This window comes from Syzygium oleosum, unplaced genomic scaffold (assembly GCF_021117445.2).
Source record: "Syzygium oleosum isolate NSW1041296 unplaced genomic scaffold, Sole_v2.1 Sole_v2.01, whole genome shotgun sequence".
Taxonomy (NCBI): domain Eukaryota; kingdom Viridiplantae; phylum Streptophyta; class Magnoliopsida; order Myrtales; family Myrtaceae; genus Syzygium; species Syzygium oleosum.
Window position 1 is genome coordinate 15,361,028 of NW_026607485.1, and position 16,923 is coordinate 15,377,950.

At 39.4% G+C, this 16,923-nt stretch overlaps 1 long non-coding RNA gene across 1 annotated transcript; it reads left to right on the forward strand.

Annotated features, from left to right (window-relative positions):
- Positions 1-13,623: 13,623 nt before the first annotated feature.
- LOC130140511 (uncharacterized) lies at positions 13,624-15,040 on the forward strand. The gene is made up of 3 exons (XR_008818493.1): positions 13,624-14,146; positions 14,248-14,321; positions 14,392-15,040. It is a non-coding gene; the product is annotated as an uncharacterized LOC130140511 (long non-coding RNA).
- Positions 15,041-16,923: the final 1,883 nt, after the last annotated feature.

A 16,923-nucleotide genomic window follows, 5' to 3' on the forward strand; every position in this document is an offset into this window, starting at 1 on the left:
CTACTCATTGTTTCACTCATGTACATGATTCTTTGAAATGGAACGCCTGGCAAAGCTTAGGCGTTTGCAGAGTAGTATATACTCGAGAGGAAATGGAACGAAATTCGCTTAAAAAGTAGGATGTTCCAAAACATGATAACATTGTAAATCATTTGCGTACGCATTCGCCACATTATTCCTCAAACCTATAACAGTAGCAGTACAAGTGACCAAAAGACACTGCCAACTACATGTAGAGCATGGAAGAATAGTTCCAGGAGAGAATGAATCTGAAGATACCATTTAGAGGCTGAAGAATAGAAAAGAAAAGGGGACTTAGCTTCCATTTGGAGCTCTAAGTCTAACGAATGAGACGCATATTGGTATCCCGAATATGGCAGTTCCTTCTTCTTTGTCACACCTTAAACAAATGATCCTCATCATGAAAAATCATCAACAATCAAAGTATCTTATATAGCAACAAGTAAATACTTCCCCGACCTCAAGCAGTGACTTGTTCTGAGTTCCCAACCAAGCAAGACCAAATACTTACCTTGATCGTTATGCTCCTTATTTCGTTCTTTCTGATTGTGTTCGTACGCATCATCCTATTTCTAACTTTTTGTCATATGATCGTTTATCCCTTACCTTCTCTGCCTTTGTCTTGTCGTTGTCTTTTGTCTCTGTGCCTAGCAGTGTTGCTGAGGCTCTTGCTCATCTGGGATGACATTGTGCCATGTAGGATGAAATCCAGGCACTAATTGAGAATCAAACTTGGCAGCTTACTTCCTTACCTACTGGTAAGAAACCTATTGGTTGTCGTTGGGTTTTCATTGTTAAGGTTCTCCTGGATGGCACTCTTGACCAGTTGAAAGCACGGTTGGTTGCTAAGGGGTATGCTCAGACTTATGGTGTCGACTATGATGCCACCTTCTCTCTGATGGCCAAAATTCTCTGTTCGTGTATTTATTTCATTGCTTGCGTGCTTTGGCGGGCTACTTCACTAGTTGGATGTGAAAAATCCCTTTTTACATGGTGATTTGGCTGAGGAATTTTATATGGAGCAACCACATGGGTTTGTTACTCAGGGGGAGAATGTGGTATGTCGTTTACATAAGGCTTTGTATGCACTTAAACAATCTCCTCATGCCTGGTTTGGTAGATTTAGTAATGCGGTTCTCAAATTTGGATTAAAGTGGTGTAAGGTAGATCATTCAATTTTTAGCTCTGTCTTTTCAGCAAGTTGTACTCTTCTAGTGATATATGTGGATGATATCATCATTATTGGTAGTGATTCAAATGGTATTAAAAAAATTAAGCAATTTATGCATATAAATTCAGTATTAAAGATTTGGAACGTTTTCGATGTTTTCTTAGCATTGAAGTAGCCTACTCACATGCTGGTATCACTTTATCGAAACGGAAGTATATACTTGACGTTCTTGGTAAGGTTGGATTCCTTGGAGGAAAGGCAGTTGATACTCCTATGGATGCCAACGTAAGACTCAATGCAGAATATGAAGAATTATTACATGATCCAGCAAAGTATCAGAGATTAGTTGGTAACTTAAACTATCTTACAGTCACAAGACCTAATATATCTTTTGCCATTACTATAGTAAGCCAGTTCATGAGTTCTCCTCGTATTACTCATTGGGATATTGTACTTCAAATCGTCAAATATTTGAAGGGAGCACTAGTTAAAGGATTACTATTTAAGAATTATAGTCATCTAAACACTATAGGCTCCTATGATGCTGATTGGGCTAGATGTCCTATGAATAGGAGATCTACTTCAGGCTATTGTGTGTTTCTTGGAGGTCATTTAGTTGCATGGAAGAGCAAGAAACAATATGTAGTTTCCCGATCAAGCGTTGAAGTTGAATATCGAGCTATGGCACATGTGAGAGGTGAATTATTATGGTCGAGGATGTTAGTATTAGAGATTGGAATGTCACCATCAAATCCATTAGTGTTATATTGTGATATTTAATCCGCTATTCATATTGCATCTAATCATGTCTTCCATGAGCGAACCAAGCATATTGAGGCTGATTGTCACTATGCAAGAAAAAGTTCATAAAGGGAATATTATTCTTCAACATACAGAGACAGAGGATTAACTCGCAGACATCTTTACTTAATCTCTACGGGGAATAGAGTGAGTTTTTATGTAACAAGTTGGGATTATTTGATATTTACATCTCAAATTGAGGGAGAGTGTTAGAAAGTATTGTTAGTAATAAGGGTAGAATAGTAATATGTTTCTAGTAGGGTTAAGCAAGCGCGCACACACATATTGTCAGGTTTATCACTTATTATTCTATTATTTAGCAAGTGGGGTTATTTATGTAATTATATTAGGCTTAACTCTAAGCCTGTAAATACTTCTTTTAATCTCAATAAAAAAAAACATTCTCTCTTTTACCAACAACATGGTATCAGAGCTTAACATTTCTACATGAGAGAAGACAACAAGCTTCGGCTCTCCTGGTTAGCCGCACTAAGGCGTCGTTTTTTTTCTGTTGCTAATTCGGTGATGCCTCTAGTCGAGCAGCCCTGCCTTTGTTGGTACACCACAACAACTTGCTCCTCTCTGCCTTTGTTCCCCCATTGGCAACGAAGCTGGTGTCCCATTGACATCAACACCCCCAAAAAAATGCTGTCCCATGCTGTTCCATTGACGTCAATGCCCCTGCTTTAGCCAGACAGTGTGTTTTGATTGGTGTTGAGTTGTTTGTGGTGATGTGACAATTAGATCATAAAGTTGTGGTGATTTGGGTAAGATTCGTGTATGTTCGTGGTGCTATCGTTATGGTTCCCAACTAGTCAACTAGGTTTTAGATAGTTGACTAACATTAAGTCTGAAAAGCAAATGTTACTTTAAATCTCACCTTCTAGTGCTCTCAGTGGTGTTGTGGTAGCATGTGGTATTTTATTATTGGTTTTTGATTAAGTTAGATAGTACTAATTATCCTACTTGGTCAATAGCTCTTTGTACTTTTATTTATACTAGTTGCCAGTCCAGATGGCTTGAAAAAGAACCACTTGCAGATCCAGCTAATCAAGAAGAATGGAAGGTCACTTATGTTATATTGCGTGCTCTTTTATGGGGAAGTATGGTTGAATCTGTCTGTCATCTTTTCATGAATTATGCGACAGCCCATGAGGTGTAGACAAAATATGCTTTACTATACTCCAGACAGAATAATATGAGTCGAGTTTGCGATATATAGGAGGCTTTATTTGAAGCTAAAATTGGTGATGCTGAGTTGGCAGAGTATTATGCTCATTTTTCGTCTTTGTATTAGCATTTGAAATCCTACTTTTCGCTGACTACCATGGTTACTTAGATGCAAAAACAAGAAGCAGACATGGTGGTGGTCCTCTTCCTCCAAGGTCTTGGTCCAGGTTACAGCGCTCTTCGGCAACATATTACTTCTCTTAGCTTTCTACCTTCCATAAAAGAAGTGTACTATCAGGTTGCTCGTTACACTCCTAGTCCCAAAACTTCAGCCTTATCATAAAATAGTGCTATGGTGGCTCGTGGTGGTTAAGGAGCTCGTGGTTGTAGTAATAGTCGTGGAAATTGGAACTCAAATAGTTTTAACTATAGTCGTAGCAGAGGTGTTCAGGGTCGAGATGCCCCTCGTGGTAGTGGTAAAAGTGGTTCTAGAGGAGCTCATGGGGGTCGCTTTTTGTACTCATTGCTAGCTTATAGGACATACTGTTGATTATTATTATGACCTCCATCTTGAGCTGTGGGGTCTACATGGTTCAATTGACACTGAGCTTTGGTCTCCTTTATCTGGATCTCCTTTTGGACAGAGTATGGTGAATTTAACTCGCGCAGATTATGATGAGCTGATTAGGGCACGACAACTTGGTGTTTCTTCAGGTCCCGTTGCTACTTTGGTACAGCACAATGATCCTACATGTTTCTTATCCACTACAGCTAGTCCTCGTCCTTGGGTTATTGATTTGGGTGCCCCTCATCATATGACTGATGATCCGCATATTCTTACCTCCACCTTGTCGGTTCCGTCCACTTCAGTCACTTTGATAGATGGTTCTCAATTCAAGGTGACAGATTCGGGTTATGTATAATTGAGTTCTTCCGTGTCCTTACCAATTATTTACCATATTTCACACTTCCCTTATTATCTATTATATGTCAAGTCTATTACTCGTGATCTTGATTGTGCTATTATCTTTTCTTCCTCTTTATGTGTTTTCCAGGACTGGAAGATTGGACGCCGAATAGGTGGTGGGCGTGAGGCTGGTGGATTGTACTTTTTGGACCCTTAGATTATTATTGCAACTGCTACCATTCAAAAGAAGGCTGTGGATGACTCTTATCGATTACATTGTCGCCTCAGTCATCCCTCAGCAGACGTACTTCGACATTTTCCCTTTATGTCTAGTTCTAATCTTTAGTTTGATAATGAAACATGTAGTTGGGTAAGCATCATCGTGTGTCTTTTCCCCCTTATGTTTTGAGTCGTGCATCTCAGCCATTCGAGTTAGTCCACTCCAATGTTTGGGGACTTAGTCGAGAGTTTTCATTTGGTTTTCGCTATTTTGTCAATTTTATTGATGATTGTTGTCGTACAACTTGGTTATATTTAATAAAAGATCGTATTCAAGTGTTTCATTCTTTCCACCATTTTTATAATAAAGCTCGTACTCAATATGGCTATCTTGTTAAGTGCTTGCATACAGACAATGCTCGTGAATATTTTTCCTCATCTATATTTATTCCATTTCTGGTGTCGCATGGTATTTTACATCAGAGTTCTTTGTGCTCACACTTTGTAACAAAATAGGATTGCTGAATGAAAGAATCATCAGTTGTTGGATGTCGTTCATTGTCTTCATCTCCACACCTATATGACTAAGTCATTCTGGAACTATGCTCTTCTTATAGCATGTCATCTTATTAATCGTCTTCCATCCTCTGTGTTGAAGGCAGCTATCCCTTATGCTCTTCTTCATCCCTATTGTACTTTGTGATTTGTTCATCCTCGTATTTTTGGGTGTATGTATTTTGTCCATTCTTTATCTCCTGAATTGGACAAATTATCATCTCATGCCAAAAAATTTGTATTCGTTGATTACTCCTGTACTCAAAAGGGCTATGTCTATTATAGTCCTACTCATCATTGGGAGTATATTTCTGCTAATGTGACTTTTCTTGAGGATTAGGCATAATTTGGCAATATTTCTCCTCAGGTGTCATCGACGATGGATCTTCTGCCACCTTTCATACCTTATAAGTCGTTGCTGCTGACTTCAACTGTATCTCCTACTGCCTCTCAGCAGGAGTGTTGATACATGATTTTTAGCCATTTTTTCCATATTTTCAAAAATTTCAAAAATTAGGACTAGGAATCTTGGCCAAGCCTAGAAACCTATTTCTAAGCCAAAAAATAATTTTTTAGCATTTTTAGCATTTTTCCTTAATTTTTTTAGTCAAAATAAGTAAGAAAATCAAGAAAAATAGCAAATGGAATCAAAAAATTCCATAAAAAATAGTCATTAGTCTTATTTTAAATCCAATTTCATGAATACATCATTAATTTTGAAAAATCTCAATTGGGTATATGCTTTTCCCAAAATTGGACAAAATTAAACCCGAATTGAACCAAAAATGCAATTAAAATTATTTTAGTCATTTTTAAGTCATAGTGTCTTCACAACAAATGATTCTGGCACCTTGAATTGCATAATGGTCATTCCAATTGCACAATTTGATATAAAAATAAAAAATCCCCAAAATTCGATTGAAAAATAAGAATTTTGAACCCAAATTGGGAATCGTGCCCAATATGAAATTGTCGAACATGAGGTTATCATTTCTAAGGTTAATTAGGTGTGGATAATTCAATTTTGGCATCAATTTCACCTAATTAGGTCATTAGGACATCAAATTGAATGAAACTCTATTAACCCGGATACAAAAATGTGAAAATCTTGGACACAATTATAACAAAAATTGGGGAAAATTACCTATTTGGGTTCAGAATATGATGATGAATTCAATATTGGGGCTAAATTTGGAAAATTGGGTTAAAATCAGGTCGAATTTGTGAATTTAAACCAACCTGGGTCTGTCGGGTCGACCGGGTCAACCTGACCCAACCCGGGTCGGTCACCTTCTTCACCCGGCTTGCTCAAAACGCAATAAACCCAGAAAAAAACTAGTTCGTGCCCGAGACTTTGCCGACTTCGTGTGGGCAATTTAACACGTTTTAATCGACTTAGCCAGCCGGAGAATCTCCAGCTGGCACCAGATAATCATTCCAACCGATTGGAAGTCGGTGGAACGAACTTTGGGCGGGAAAAAAAATGATCAACAAAAAGAGAAAAAAACTGATCCGAGAAAGGGAGGGTGCTCGACGAAATGCCAGAAAGAGAGAAGGGAGAGAAATAGGTGAAACCAAAGAGAAAAAGCTAGAGAGAGAGGGTCGAGAGTCCCCTCACGAGTGTTCGGTGCCGCCGTGGACGGCGGAGCACCGGCGAATCGTGATTTGGCCGTGATTCTCCCCTCACTGTTCCAGTTAGCTCGGCTGGTCTTGAAGGCCTGAAACCGAGCACTGTCCGGTCAATCCAGAGCTCTTCCGGCGAGGCCAAAACCACCAGGTGGAAGTACAAGTGTCAGGGAACGACCCTATAGGCGCGGATCACTTTGACAATTCCTCTTGATCATCGGACGAAGAAGGTAAAGTTGGCTCATGGTCATTTTTTTCAAAATTTTCCAGAATTCGGTTTCAATCTCGATATGCATGTTTGTGTGATTTCGTCAATGAATCTTGGCATTTTGATGTTCATTACTAGTTTCTAATCATTTTTGGTATTGTTTGATTGCATTTTGGGCATTAAAAACACACAAACCGAGTCGACCACCCTCATGAACCATCTCGCCGGAGCTCGGAGGTCTTCACCGGAGCGTCATTTTCTGCCATAGGCCGTCCAAGTTAGACTCCCTTGACTTTGTTTGTTGATTGTATGTTGATTGGGGTCGATCTAGACGGCTAGGGCGATTGGGAGCAAGGTTCGTGTTCTGGAAAATACATGTTGGAACAATTTATAAACTAGGTTGTTTGGACTGAGTTTTAGCCGGCCGGCGAACGTTCGGTGGCACTCTGATTAGGCTAGATCGGTACTGAAACACATGAACTTGATGATGGATCAAAAGAAATGGCGAAATAGTCGCCGGAAGGTCGTCGGAAAAAGGCTCAAACCGGCAGCCTCGAAGACTCTAACACATGGATTATGCATACCAAGTGTTCGGGGAAATGCCCCAAAGAATTTGAGCCGAAACGGTGCCGTTTTGGGCACCGTGCTCACCGGAAGGGACGATCGGCGCCGGCACCGGCGCCGGCTAGGTTCGGTCAAGCCGAACCGGGTTGAACCGGACCGGCCCAATTTACTAACAGGCGGGAAAATTCAAAAATAATAATAAATAAAAAATAAAAAAAATAAAAAAATAGAAAATTCAAAAATAAAATTAATTAGAAAATTCATAAAAATTCCAAAAATTCAGAAAATACAAATAAAAAAATGTAAAAAAAATTGGAAAATCAATAAAAAATTGAAAAATTAGAAAATTCATAAAAAATTTTAGAAAACCATAAAAAATCAATTCTCGGTTAAAAAAATTTCCGAAAAAAAAATAAAAAATTTTGAAAATTCACAGAATGGTCCATAAACATCGTGACCAACCATAAAAAGTGAAATTTGAATTTTTGAAAGTGCTCAAGTGGCATTTTTAGAAAATTCCAAATTCAGGGGTTATAACCCCTAAAAAACCCTAAAACCCTAAAAAATGTAAATCATGAAATGAATAAGCTTCTAGAGCTTCATTAGGGTTTGGATGTTTTGATTGCTTTTCATTTTTAGAGACAACTTAGGATTGATTGATTTGATTGACTTCGATTGTGTGTTTAATACTTGTTTGGTCTTTCCTGTGATTAGAACGGATAGAATTAGTGGGTAAGCTTCGGAAATTCGCATGACACGTTAGACATCGTATCGTTCTTAGGTACTGAAAGGGCGTTAGGAATCTCGATTTGGGATCAATAACGTAATCAAGTCCCTGTACTCAGAATCTCTGGTTCGTAAAATCGTGGTATTTCTCCCGTACCTCGATTAGGTTTCTAGTCTACCTACCAATAATGACTAGTGGCGACTCCAAAAATTACAGACCTAGACTAAATAAGAAATTACCTTCCACTGTCACGTGAGTTATGGTCTGGGAGAGATCCTTACACAGAAATACCTCGTTAGCGCGCAAATCCTGAAAGCCCCGAAAAAGCGCGGCGCGACAAGGAGCCATCGCCTGTTCCTTCTACTAACGCTTCGCTTGATTTATGACACTAACACCAACTCCTCTCCAGGTCTATGCATGCGGTCCTCACCCTATTTGGGATCGTGCCTCTCCAGCAGTGGACGTCCCACCACCACCTTCGGCCCTGGCTTCTAATCCTCTTCCACCAGCTCTTGTCGATTTTCCTATTGCTCATCGTACTCGGTCTCGGTATCTTCTTTCTCATTTTGTGTATTATCATAACTTAACCTCTTAGATGTCTCTCTTTGCATCATTCCTTGCAATTGTATCTATGCCCGATAGTGTGCTGGAGGCTTTGGCCCATCCAGGTTGGGCCCATGCTATGGAAGAGGAGATAGCTGCATTACATCATAATAAGACTTGGAGTTGGTCCCTTCACCTCCTGATAAACAATTGGTGGGTTGTCGCTGGGTCTTTGTTGTCAAACATCGTCCTGATGGTTTAGTTGAGCGCTTAAAGGTGCATCTTGTTGTGAAGGGTTATACTTAGACTTATGGTATCAACTATGATGAGACTTTTTCTCCGGTGGCCAAAATTCCTCCCGTTCATATCGTTATTTTTTTGATTACTTGGTTTAAGTGGACTCTTCATTAGCTTGATGTAAAAAATGCATTCATTCATGGTGATCTTCACAAGGAGGTCTATATGAAGCAACCACCCGACTTTATTGCTCAAGGAAAGAAGGGGTGCCCTCTACTAAAAGCCCTTTATGGACTTGAGCAATCTCCTCGTGCTTAGCTTCGCCACTTTAGTGAGCAATTATTACTTTTGGCATGCATCAGTGCAGTGATCCACACTGCAAAAAGGTGTACTATTCTTGTTGTTTATGTTAATGATATTATTGTTACTAGGAATGATGTTGAAGGTGATATGGCTAGTGTTATCACCTAGAGGGGGTGAATAGGTGATTTTATAAAATTGTATGATTTAAACGTGCGGAATGAATGTAGTCGAGGTCAACAACTCATATGTACAATATCAAATGGATGTGAATTACAAATTTGCATGTAAGTTGTCGTTAGATGATTGTGTCTGATGACTAAGATGATGTTCTGATGAACTTGTTTGATAGATATGTATGCAGTATAATGTCAGCAATAATAAATGAAAGTTTACGGATAGAGAATACTGCACACAGATCTTTATAGTGGTTTGGCTTTATCAAGCCTACGTCCACTTTCCACGCTGGTAGCTTATTGGCTGTGTTTCTCTATTGAATCACCAGAAGATTACAAGAGCAGTGCTTCTCAGATGATAGACTACACTATCACGTACACTCTTCACTCAAGCAATTTTCTTTCTAAAATCACAACGTGGAAAACAGTAATCACAAGTGTGTAAGATCGAAGCTCTATTCAGACTTTGGAATTCTCGATTCTAGTTCTTTTTCTTGTACGACGTTTACACTCCTTTTATACTCCTCTACTTCCAATCTATCCGTTGGATAGTCTTCAGAGGATTGATCTCCAAATCAACCCATTGGAGATTCTTCCCAAAATAGGATGCATAGCCGTTAAAAGAAGAACCATTATCTCCGAGTGATTTGATCGCTCATACAATCAAATCAAGGTTATCATAAATATAGTTCTTTGTGTTTAAGGAACGATCTTGTGATTGCCAATTAGGATATCTTGAGATATCAATTTGATTGTCCTGCATAAACTTGCCAAAAATAATACTCATTGAATCTGACAAGTAATTTTGAGTTTGATGATAAAGTCCTTTCATTGACTAAGTCTGATGACTCAGCATTTATCTGCATCAAATAACTTAAGTGTAATTCTGGTCAGTAACAGATTGTTTTGTCATTTGTCAAAACTAATTAGGGATTTTGTTCAACATTCTCTCCCTTTTTATGATGACAAAACTATCCATAAACATTAGAAAAATATTCAGAGGATATAACATTTAAGGCATAAAATATTGTTCAGCATAATATTTTTAAGTATGTCAATTCTCATTCTGCCCGCTTACGTCAACATTTGCATTCATAATTTGTATAAACCTTCTCCTCCTTTTTGACATCAGCAGAAAGGATAAATAGCATAATCGATAAAAATGTAGTAAATCGAACAACCATTGTCGAATCATATGTCAATAGTCAAAGTTCACACCAAGTCAAACATTTAACAAAAATCAATATTGAGAGTTGAAACAAATAGCTCAGAAATGATAAGTTGGGAAAAGATGTGATCAATTTGGTTGATTTGCTGGGGGGGCGGAGGGTCCTGCGGGTTCAGATGAAGAAGTTCCAAAAGGTGCAGATAGTAAAGGCACTTGGACAAGACTGAAGCTAGAAAGTTGGTTCAATCGTTGCTCAATATGTGATGAGAGCTGATGAAGCTGGCCTGTAGTGTTAATTGCTGCAATTTGTACATCAGTTCTAACTTGAATCTTCAAATTGTTGATTCTTGCTTTCATCAAGTCCTTGATCTCCTGAATTCCTTCTTTAAGTTCATTGCGGAGTTCCTTGACTTCATTTTGAACTGCAGCTTGTCTCCACCTTAGATCGGTAATGGCTGTATGGTCTGATATGGATGAAGAGATATTGTATCTGGAAGGAGTGTGAGTGGTTTGAATGTCAACAGATGCTGCTTCCTTCCCTTTGCCTCTCTGTTGAGTTTCAGATGGACTGTTTTCATAATCATCTCCTTCAAGAGGAAAATCTGCAGAAGTTGCTACTGAAGGAGCTACCTCTTGTGCATTCTGATTGTGGTCCTCCTGTATGTCAGGCAGATTAAAGTCATTGTCCTCAACATCTTGAGCATTTTCATCCTCAAATTCCTCCTACATATCATCTTCTATGACATGTTCTTTCTCAGGCTCCCCCTGTCTCCTAGAAGGTCCTTCCTCAGGTTCTTTTTCTGCAGTAGCCATGTTTTCTTGCTGATTCTCCATCACTATTTGGTTGATGAGGTCACTAAGGGATTGCAGCAAACTTTCATCCTCATCTTTTAGTCTTTGAATTTTGTGCTGAGTGGCAGCATGCCTATCTGCATAAGCTTTATGCTTGGCTTCTTGATGAAGTAGCCATTGCACAAACCTTGTTTCTCCAAGGCTTCTGTCATCAGTGTGTGATTGTTCAGCAGATTGTTTAGTGGATATTTACATCTCATTAGAAGCACTGGCCACGGCTTGAGTTCTTTTGGTTGGTCTGTCAGTTCTGGAATCTGTCGGCTGCACCTTCCTCTTTCTTACTAAGGGTTCAATTGATTCCTTCTCATCAGGCTCATGAAAAATGTTAACAGAGCCCTTGTTCTGTGCACTCATCATTTTGGCAGGAATAATCTTATCCTTCCAATTTTCACCATCAAATCTGTATCCCATCTTAGTCATCATGAGTTCTCCAACAGTCATAGTTTGAAGAGGTTTACCTTTGAGTTTTGCAGGAATGGAGATTTTCAAATACTCAAAGATAGCGGTGATCAAAGCTCCATAAGGGAGTTGATCTTTACTCTTCTTGACAGTTCTATACATTTGAAGAAAAATCGTATGGGATAGAGAAATGGGAAAGATGGTTTGAATTGCCCAAATCAACTTGGCCTCATATTCAGAGACATCAGTTTTGGAAGATCCTTTGGGTCTGAGACAATTGATGATGATTTTATGGAGGACAATGGAATTTAGAGGAAAAAGAGTGTGAGATACATGAGATGTGGAGCCTTTGATGAAAGATGAGTCACCAGACAGAGATCGATATGCCAAATCTAAAGTGATAGGAATAAAAGAAAATTCTGTATGTTTTACTCCTAGAATGGCAGAGAGATCAAAGGCTAATAACTTGTAATCTTGTTGAAAAATAGAGAACTCATTTTCAGCAGGAGAAATGAATGACAGATTTGAATAAAAGTAAGCCGTGAGTTGAGGGTAGACTTTGTGAGTGAGATAGCATATTCTTTGAAAATCAAGATTGTCAATCAGACTCTGAACCTTGATATTGAAATTTTCAAAGAAATTGAAATCTACAACTCTATTATTCATAATTCCTCTGGCTAGGAGCGAATTATAAGCAACCTTATGAGTTTTGTTTCTAAACAGATTGTCGTTTTTCTTGCCATCAGGTGGAATTCCAGAGATGGGCACAAACTCAGCAAATAGTTTCTCATCATTATCCTTCTTCCTAGTATCAATGTTTTTGCTTTTCTCCAAAGTCTGCAGTTCCTCTTCACCAACGAATTCATCTCCTCCAACATTCAAATGTTCTCCTACTTTCTCTTTTCCTTTTCGAGAAACTCCTTTCTTCACAATCACAGAGGTTTGCTGAGCATTAGAAGTTTCTTTAAGAACTATGCCCTTTTCAGCAACATGTGATCTTCCAAGCCTTATACCCTTCTCATATTCCTCTATAACTTCACGTTTAGACATAAAACCTAATGTTTTACACACGGCATTTACAGTACTCTGGTCACTCCGATTTTCTCGAAGTACTCTATTGATTTTTATCAATCATCTTGCCATAACAAAACGATCACATTCTTAAACAGGGATTCGTGGAGATTTATTACCTTCATACGACTCTTTCTCAAAACCCGAGTCAGAGATATCAATTTTCTCTGCTTCTCCATCTTTGTTTGCTCTAGTGAACATTCCTGCAATTCGGTTCGATTGTCTGGAACCCTTGATTCCTTTCTTTGAGTCAGTGGTCGATTTCGGTGCCATTAAAGAGATTTTTAAGTTTCCAAAGAGAAATATGAGATCTTTTAGGGTAAAACGTGTGTTTGGAGATCTTTAGGGTTTCAGAGAGAGTAGAATGTGTGTTCGGAGAGAGTGTGAGAATGAGAGAGAAGATGAAAAAGGTTTTAAACCGAGAAGTACAATATATCGGTTTTTACAAAACCCTTTTTGGAAACTGTCAATTGACAGTTATAGGAAATTTCGGAAATTATATTTCGAAAATTTTGGGATTGTAATTCTCAAATGGTATCAATCAAGACAACTAATTTCAAACAATCATGATATTCAAAATGTATGAGATATACATACCTTTTATAACATGAGTTGCGTGCCAAAATCAGACACTTCAAATTAGGGGTGAGCACGGTTCTAGGGTAGAACCGAGAACCGAAGAACCGGACCCGGCGGGTCCAGTTCGGTTCCCGGTTCCAAGGTGATAGGTTCCGGTTCCCGGTTCCAAATTTTTAGGAACCGCCGGTTCCGGTTCCGGTTCCCGGTTCCGATTCCTAGGAACCGGAACCGGAACCGGAATCGGGAACCGGAACCGGTTTACTTTACCCTCTAAAAACCCTAACTTTTGTTAGTTTCTTGTTTCTTCCCCTTATTTCTCCTCGCTAAGTCCTCCTCCAGTCTGCTCTCTCTCGCACTCCCCACACCCACGACTCCACGAGCTTGCCTCTCCTCTCTCCATTTGGCGTCGCCTCGGCTTTTCCTCTGTCTTCATCAACCACACCCAGTAGAGGAGCTCCGCCGCGGCGGCGCCGGCCCCGAGGGCGGTCTACGGTGGCGCGCAGCGGCAGATTGGGGGCGGCGGCAACAAGAACAGGGGCAGCAGCAACGGGAATAGGGGGTGGTCGACGACGATGACGATTCGGACGTCGAGATGCTGAGCATCTTGAGCGGGGACGAGGATTCTGCTAAGGATCGCGCGGGTTCGAGGGCTAGAGGTGGCGCGAGTGGTGGTTCGAGGCCCGGGAGGGACGACGACAGAGCGTGGGATGGCGAAGAACCTGATTGCTGGAGGCGCGTGGACGAAGACGAGGTGAGTTTGAGATGGTAAACCTGAGGAGAAAGGGAGAAGTTTCAGAGAACGACAAGAATGAGGGATCGAGGAGGGTCTTCCATGTCCGCTTCGGTTCCAGGGTATGTCCGAGTCAACGTCTCTCTCTCTCTTCGCAAAACCCTTGTTAGTTTTCATCACTGTTACGCACTTGCACAGTCTGAACTTCATGTGCTGCGTTAAGGGGAGAAGAAGAAGAGAGATTGATTGTTGAAGCTCGGTCGAGGGAGAAAGAGAAATAGAAAGGATCATCTTTGGGTGTGGAAATATTACCTTTTCTTGTTTTTTCGTTGACCCTTTTTCTTATCATTGTCGTTGTGATCGATAGAGAGTAGCGAGAACAAGAAAGATGGTGTTGGTTTTGGCATTGGGGGATCTGCACATACCGCACAAGGCGCCTGATCTGCCCTTTAAAGTTCAAGTCCATGCTCGTCCCTGGCAAGATCCAGCACATCATCTGCAGCGGCAATTTATGCATCGAAGTGGGTCCCTTTATCCTTCTCTTGTTGTTGTTGTTGATTGAATTCCCTGACTCATTTGCGATCGTGATCTTGTTTGGATTTCTTTTAGCAATTTCGCGTTGCTCGGTCGATGTTGTCTTTGTTTTCTTTTTCGTTTTTGGCTGCAGCTCCCATGAGGTGATGTAGCGATGGTATTTTTTGATTCATTTTTGTTTTTGTTTGATGTCATTTTAGTCTATGCCATCTAGCATATTGTGGGGATTTTTTGTTTTGGTAGGGGAGTTGGGGGTTACAAGCATTGTTCTGTTGGTGATTTTTCCTTTCCTTATTTTTGGCCTCACTTATGGGGCTTTCCTTGCGGCTCATGGATGCAGTTGAAAGTTTTGTTTGAATCACTAGATTGGTGTATTCTTGGCACTCGGCGGTTCAGCCTTTTTTCTGAGAGAGGAGGCTTTTAGATTGCTAACCTTAAGTGCCTCATTGTGCAATTACCGGTTGTCTTGCAAATTTCTTTGATTTGTGGAAATTGACAATGTTCTTCGTCACTTTTGCTATGAAGTAGCTGTGTCAAGATTTCTTGCTTGTGTTGCAAATGACAGTTCACTTACATGCGAGTTGCAAGTAGAGCTCTGTTAGGCATGCTATATGATAGGAATGTGTCTTATCTATCATATCCTCCATTGTTTCCACTGAATTCTAATAAAATAACACTTTGGAAAGAATGGTCTTAGGTGCTGCCTGCAGTATGAAGGATTCTTGCGTTTATTTTTGTTTTGTTTAATTCAAAACGAAATTAAAAAAAGAACCTGTTGGAACCTGGAACCGACCCTGGAACCTATGACAGGGTAGGTTCCAAGTTCCACGTTTCGACGGGTAGGTTCCAGGTTCCTCTTTTTGAGGAACCTGTACCCGAGGGTAGGTTCCAGGTTCCAGGCGGAACCTACCCGGAACCTGGAACCGCTCATCCCTACTTCAAATATATGCTTGATCAAATAAGTCATCAGATGCAATGAGAGTTTATTCTGCACATCTCAATAAAGTGGGTTAATGATGTTTAGTTTATCTCTAATAAGCTCAAAACTATTCTTCTCTAGAGGTTTTGTAAAAATATCAGCTAATTGCTGTTTTGTGTCTATAAATTGAATATTAATATCTCCTTTTAAAACATGATCACGGATAAAATGATGCTTAATATCAATATGCTTAGCTCTTGAATGCAGAATAGGCTTTTTGGTCAAATTGATGGCACTGGTATTATCACACTTGATCTCCACAGTTGAGTCTTTGACGTTGAAATCTCTCAATTGTTGTTTCATCCAAAGGATTTGAGCACAACAACTGCCAAGTGAGACATATTCTGCTTTTGCCATTGAAAGAGCTACAGTTTGTTGCTTCTTTAAATACCATGAAACAAGCATATGTCCTAACAATTGACACGTTCCAGAAGTGCTCTTTCTATCTATTTTGCAACCAGCATAATCAGCATCAGAATATCCAATAAGAGTAAAGTTTGATCCCTTAGGATACCACAATCCAAGTGTAGGATTGGTGCCAACATGTTTAATAATCCTTTTGACTGCTGTAAGATGAGATTCTTTTGGTTCTGATTGAAATCTGGCACACAAATAAACACTGAACATAATATCTGATCTTGAAGCAGTTAAATATAAAAGCGAGCCAATCATGCTTCTATATAATTTTTTATCTACTAGTTTTCCTTTTTCATCCTTATCTAGTTTAATAGAATATGATATTGGAGTTTCTGTCTTTTTGCAATTCACCAAACCAAACTTTTTCATAATTTCCCTAACATACTTTTCTTGACAAAGAAATGTGCCATTTTTGGTTTGTTTAACCTGTAATCCAAGGAAGAAAGTTAACTCACCCATCATGCTCATTTCGAATTCACTTTGCATCATTTTAGAAAAATTCTTACATAATTTTTCATCTGTAGAACCAAAAATAATATCATCTACATAAATTTGAACTATTAAAATGTCTTTACCTTTCCTTTTGATGAATAAGGTAGTGTCTACATTACCTTTTGTGAAATCATTTTGTTCCAGAAAGCTGCTCAGTCTTTTGTACCAAGCACGTGGTGCTTGTTTAAGACCGTATAATGCTTTCTTGAGAGTATATACCTGATCAGGCTTGTGAGGATCTTCAAAACCTAGAGGTTATTCTACATATATTTCCTCTTTAATGTAGCCATTCAAGAAAGCGCTTTTGACATCCATATGAAACAGTTTAAAATCATAAAAACAAGCATAAGCTAGTAAAATTCTTATTGCTTCTAACCTGGCCACCGGAGCATACGTTTCATCGTAATCTATTCCTTCCTCTTGTGAATATCCTTTGGCCACAAGTCTTGCTTTGTTTCTGACGACTTTTCATTGATA